This window comes from Sus scrofa, chromosome 16 (genome assembly GCF_000003025.6).
Source record: "Sus scrofa isolate TJ Tabasco breed Duroc chromosome 16, Sscrofa11.1, whole genome shotgun sequence".
NCBI lineage: Eukaryota > Metazoa > Chordata > Mammalia > Artiodactyla > Suidae > Sus > Sus scrofa.
Window position 1 is genome coordinate 61,728,121 of NC_010458.4, and position 6,789 is coordinate 61,734,909.

Sequence of the window (6,789 nt, forward strand, 5' to 3'; positions counted from 1 at the left end):
GCTTTTTTTTTTTTTTTTTTTACTTCCCCAATACATTATTTTTCTACTTTACAGCTTGGTGACCCAGTTACACATACATGTATACATTCTTTTTTCTCATATTATCATGCTCCATCATGAGTGACTAGACATAATTCCCAGTGCTACATAGCAGAATCTTATTGCTAATCCATTCCAAAGGCAATAGGCTTCATTTATTAACCCCAAGATCCCAATCCATCCCACTCCCTCCCCCTCCGCCTTGGCAATCACAAGTCTGTTCTCCAAGTCCATGATTTTCTTTTCTGTGGAAAGGTTCATTTGTGCCATATATTAGATTCCAGATATAAGTGATATCATATGGTATTTGTCTTTCTCTTTCTGACTTACTTCACTCAGTGTGAGAGTCACTAGTTCCATCCATGTTGCTGCAAATTGACATTACTTCATTCTTTTTATGGCTGAGTAGTATCCCATTGTGTATATATACCACACTTCCTACTTCAACAGTAATCAAGGCAGTGTGATACTGGTACCAAAACAGACCAACAGACCAATAGAACAGAATAGAGAACCCAGAAATAAACCCAGAAAACTATGGTCAATTAATCTTTGACAAAGGAGGCAACAACATAAAATGGGAAAAAGACAGTCTTTTCAGCAAGTATTGCTGGGAAACTTGGACAGCTTCATGCAAATCAATGAAACTATAACACACCCTCACACCATGCACAAAAATAAACTCCAAATGGCTGAAAGACTTAATGTAAGACAAGACACCATCAAAGTTCTAGAAGAGAACATAGGCAAGACATTCTCTGATATCAACCTTACAAATGTTTTCTCAGATCAGTCTCCCAACACAACAGAAATAAAAGCAAAAATAAACCAATGGGACCTAATCAAACTGAAAAGCTTTTGCACAGCAAAGGAAACCAAAAAGAAAACAAAAAGACAACTTATAGAATGGGAGAAAATAGTTTCAAATGATGCAACTGACAAGGGCTTCATCTTTAAAACATACAAACAACTTATAAACTCAACAGCAAAAAAGCTAACAACACCATTGAACAATGGGCAAAAGATCTGAATACACATTTCTCCAAGGAAGATATACAGATGGCCAATAAGCACATGAAAAAACGCTCAACATCACTGATTATTAGAGAAATGCAAATGGAAACTGCTATGAGGTACCACCTCACACTAGTCAGAATGGCCATCATTAATAAGTCCACAAATAACAAATGCTGGAGGGGGTGTGGAGAAAAGGGAACCCTCCTGCACTGTTGGTGGGAGTGTACGCTCGTACAATCACTATGGAGAACAGTATGGAAGTACCTCAGAAAACTATACATAGAAATACCATATGACCCAGCAACCCCATTCTTGGGCATATATCTGGACAAAACTTTCCTTAAGAAAGACACATGCACCCGCATGTTCACTGCAGCACTCTTCACGATAGCCAAGACATGGAAACAGCCCAAATGTTCTTTGCATTTTCTAACTGTTTGGTTAAAACTTCTAACTTCTTGCTCTGTGCATCTATTTTCCTCTTCAGTTCTTTGATCATCTTCACAGTCAGTCATGACTCTGAACTCTTTCTCAGGTAAATTGCCTGTGTCCACCTTACTTCTTCTGGTGTTTTATCTTGTTCATTCATCTGGAACATGTTCCTCTGCCACCTCATTTTGTCTAAGTTGCTATTTGTATTTATGTCTGTGGTAGGTTAGTTAAGTTTCCTGACCTTGGAGAGTGGCACTGTAGGAGGCATCCTATTCATCCCAGCAGCACACTCCACTCACATCATCAAAGCCATATGCCCTGGGGTTTCCTACTAAGAGGGCTGTGTGGTCCTTCTGTTGTCATGACTGACTATGTGGCTGGTCTGGTGGACTTGGCTAGCTACTAGACTAGTTGTTGTCCAGGCCCTTCCTTGTAGGGTTGCTGCTGGCTGCTGCTTAGCAGGGCCTGGTCATAAGGGGGCTGGCTGAGAAGCCCCAAGGGCCTTAGTGGTTAGTGCTGGCTTACTGGTGGGCAGGGGCAGGGTCTGGAAATCTGTGAGGCTGTTGCTAACCCACTGGCAGGTGAAGCCAGATTATGGGGTGAGTGCTGGTCTACTGGCAGGCAGAGCAGGAACCTTGAGTTTGGACGCAAGGCCCAGAGATCCTAGAGCTTGTTTCTGATGATTGCTGGGCGGGGACATGGGAAGGAAGTTCCTGACAGTAAGATAGAGGGGACCTGACATTTGTATTTGCCTGCTAGTGGGCAGGACCAGAGCCCAAGTGATCCTGGGCTGTAACTGTCCTGGGTTCCAAATCATATATTTCTGGTGTCTGCTCCCTGGTGGTTAAGGCTGGGCTGCAGGATTCCTGGTGGAGAGGTTGTTGTGGCTGGGGCTGGGTCTTGACCCTCTGGTGGGCTGAGCCATTACTAGGGGCAGCTGTGGGCTCTTTAATCTTTAGGCAGCCTGTCTACTCATGGGAAGGATCTGTTTTCAATCACTTTATTTGTTGGGCCTGAGGCATCCCAGCACTGGTACCTACAGGCTGTGGATGGGGCCAGGTGTCCTTCACTAATAGCCAGTATGGTAGCTGATGCGGTCAGGAGTTCAGAAGTTCAGGAGTTCATGGGGTTGAATGTCCCCAGGGTGAGCAGCAGCAGCCCTGCCTCTCCAGGAGACTCTCCAACACCCGCCGGTAAGGTCTGGCTCAAGCTCTTCTATGTTTATTGCTTTTATTCTTGGTCACTATGCATTGGATTTTGTGTGAGCCTTTAAGGGTGAAGTCTCTGTTTCCCCCAGTCCTGCGGGGCTCCGGCAATTAAGCTTCACTGCCTTCAAAGCCAAATGCTCTGGGGGCTCATTTTCCCAGTACTGAACCCCTGGTCTGGGGAGCCTGACATGGGGAAAACAACCTTTACTCCTGTGGGAGAACCTCTGCAGTGTAATTATTCTCCAGCCTCCAATTCATCTCCACCTAGGGGGTATGAGATTTAATTATTTCACTAGTTTGCTCCTCCTACCCGTCATGTTGTGGTTCCTTCTTTATGTTGGAGAAGATCTTTTATGGTAGGTTCCAGTCTTTTTCACTGATAGTTGCTCTGCAGATAGTTGTGACTTTGGTCTCATTAGATGGGGGTGAGCTCAGGGTCTTTCTTGGCCACTGTAGCTGCTCTCCCCCAACCAGGAAGACTGGAAGAGAATTAATTCCAACACAGAGCCCACCACATGCATGCTCCGAGCTAGGCTACTATAGGCAGCCATTGTTTTCACCAAAGGGACAGTTTCCAACATGATTTTTCCATTAAGATTTATGAAGGACCCAACCCATTACCAGGAGTAATAAAATACACATATTAGAGCCAAAATCTATTTAATCGTCATATAAGTAGGACGCTATTCAGTTTTCTCCTGTGGCAGTTTTTAGTTATCAGCAACTCGTGTGTAACCTAGATTCACCCATTTTCCTTCAAAGTCTTTTCTTTGCACAGACATCAATCCCATCAACCTAAGCAGAAAACTGAGTTTTATTCAGCGTTAGGAGGAATTATAATATGCTGATGGTTGAAAGAAATTATTTACTTTCAAATTTCAAATAAAATATCAATTGAAAACTTTGAATGCTGTCTATATGACTTGATCGAGGAAACATGTCTTCTCCAGTCTTATGGCAAATTTAAGGCATTTAGGATGTATATATTTTTTCTTTGGTAAGTGTTGAGTTGTGTGCATGGGTACACATGGACTCTGTGTAGTCATTTAAACCATTTATTATGTTTATTTACCCCTAATTTTCTTTTGCAAGGTAAATATAATGCATAGATATATAATCAGTGTCATTTATTAAGTGACTGTCATGCAGAATAGAAAAATGAAGATCTAAATCAGGGAATTTATTTACAGAGTTTAGTTATTAGAAATAAACATTTAGCATCTTGGTACCAGGAAACTGCTTTTAGTTTATGCAGAATCCTCTGGCATGATTAGGATATGCCTAGTTCAGTATAGCCCAAGATTTTAATGTGGCCTCATTATCCTGTCTGGGCACCTGCGTTTACACATTTGTTTGAAATTGTAAAACACAAAAAAGTGACATGGACATTAAAGCAGCATTTAAAAAATCATTCATCATGCCCTGAATGGCCATAGGATTTGTGGAAGGGTATGAAATGGAAGGATTTACTAGAACAAAGATCAAGAATTAAGACACTAATACCCCATCTGTTCAATAGCTCTAAATTCTTGATGTTTACAATAAATGTATTCTGTGCAATGGAATGAAAACAAGTTTGTGGATATGGATGCATTTTTATTAGGTTGTTCATAGATATATGCAAATGTAACTAATGTCCTTGTATTAAGTGTAGAAAATAAAACTAATTAGATTTTTTTTTTACTATCATTTACAACTAAAGAATCTCAAATTAACCCATTTTCATTTTGCTTATAATAACATTCACCACGTTTTTTTTCAGGGAGTATTTCAAACCCTCCATTTAATTATGTATATTTATAATATCTTCAGTTATATTATACACATACATGTATATATATGAGCTTGGACAGGTGTAGGGAGGAACTAAAGAGTTTTAAAAGTAAATGACAATCAGTATTGAGTAATTTTATTTATGAAACAAACCCATGCAAATCTTATAAATGTAGACTCTTCACCATGAGAACTGGAGATTTGGCCCAAAAAGCATTGCTCTGGATGAGTAAAATGATACACCAGAAACCATATAGTCCAATAACAACATAAAGAATCAAGATGACAAATAAAGATAAATTTATTTGTCCTACACTTCAACTACTTTTAAAGATGACAGCTCATAATTGCCTTCGAAAGATGTAAAGTGAGATTGTGAAAGCGGTTGAGTGGGCTTATTGTTTGTCACTACTCATTCAGTGTTAGAATTTCAACATAAAGTAGTAGACCATTCATAAATTTCACTTACAGAGATGAAAGAATGAACTCCAAGATACTATTCCCTCTCTTCATAAAAGAGATTATATTCTATGCAATAGCTATAATATACTGGGTACTGTCTGAGTTTTCCCCACCCCAACATAATTTTGCAATTGCATTTTCACAATAATGCTGTTGACAGGAGTTACCGTTGTGGCTCAGTTGTAATGAATCTGACTAGGATCCATGAAGATGTAAGTTCCATTCCTGGCCCCGCTCAGTGGGTTAAGTGCCGGTACCAGCTCAGGTGAGGGCTGAAGAATGGGTGCTGTGAAACTTAAGGAAAAGTTAACATAAAACAAGATAGAGAGACATTTATTTAATTAAATGTGGGAACCGGGGGACTCAAGGTCTCAGGGACCAAGAGCGCCACCTCAAGAAACCACACTGCTTTTATTGTGCTCTTTAGGATTACGTTAAGTGAGGAGGGGCTATAGGTGCAGGATATAGTTTTTTTATTATTATTATTTTAAAAGTTCTTTTATTATTTTAAAAGTCACATAGCTGGTAGATGGTTAAGATTTTACTCTGACCTTTGGGCATTTAACAGTTATTAGCATTTGAGGAAGCTTGCCATTAACTATCTATGCATAGCATCTAGAGAGTTATTGTACTTCTGCAAAGGGCATGCCTATCTTAAGCAACCTTGAGTGCCTAGGTTTCCCCCTTGGTTATCTTTGCTGATGCATATTCTGCTAACGACTGCTCATAAAGCACTTGGGGCCATGAGGTTCCTCCTTCTCTTATTTTAACAGGAGATATCACGCTGTGCAAATGGCATGCCAATCTGCACAGATCCGGAGTGCCTAGACCAATGCATTATGTCCTCATTCAGCTGACCATATGAATAACGTATGCCTTTAGGTCTTTATTCTTAAGCTTAAAGTCATTTACCAGCACTGCGACTATTTTTCAAGCAGGATATGGGGTAAAGTAAAGCAGGACAAGACAGAGTTTTCAGCATAGAAAATAGAAGCAAAGAGGCTAAGAAAATATTGTAGAAACATGTCTCCTGACAGTTAAGGATCCAGTGTTGCCGTGAGCTGTGTCGTAGGTTGCATATGTGGGCTGGATCCCGTGTTGCTGTAGCTGTGGCATAGGCCTGCAGCAGTAGCTCTGATTAGACCCCTAGCCTGGGAACTCCCCCACGCCACGGATGCGGTCTGAAAAAAAAAACAAAACAATACTTTTGACAGAGAATATGGGTTCAAAAAGAATAAGAGATTTTCCTAGAGACACATGGGGTGTAAATCAGAGTTCAGATTTGAACCCAGGCTTAGAATTTTTGACTTCCAAAAACTCATGATTGTAAGGTAGAGAAGGTAGGTCCTTTCCACGTAGTCTGGAAATGGAACTGTCATGAGAGACTAATAATAATATTTCTGACCACAAATATTTGTAATAATGAAGTGTAGTTCTTACAGAGTAAAATTTTTTAAATGTTTGGTATGGGTAAACAGAATAACGTATTTAAGAAATTAGAATTTGAAGTCAGCTATTTTCTTTTTTTGTTAATGCCGTATCGTTTGGTCACCTAACTTCTCTAAACTTCATTTTCTTTATTGGTGTCGTATGATTAATAACTTTATTAATTAACTTTATTTTACATGTAATAACTTTATTAATAATAACTTTATTTTACATGTAATATTCATGATATAGTACCTACAAAATATTTTCAACAATTGTCACTTATAGTTAAACACAATCTTCACAATGCAATAATCTATGATAAAATATGAGCTTTCCGATAACATTTCTTAGCTTTTTAAATATTGAAATTAAAGTTTTGCACGTGGCAACCAATTATGTGGAAGCTTTGCCGTGAAACCAATACTGT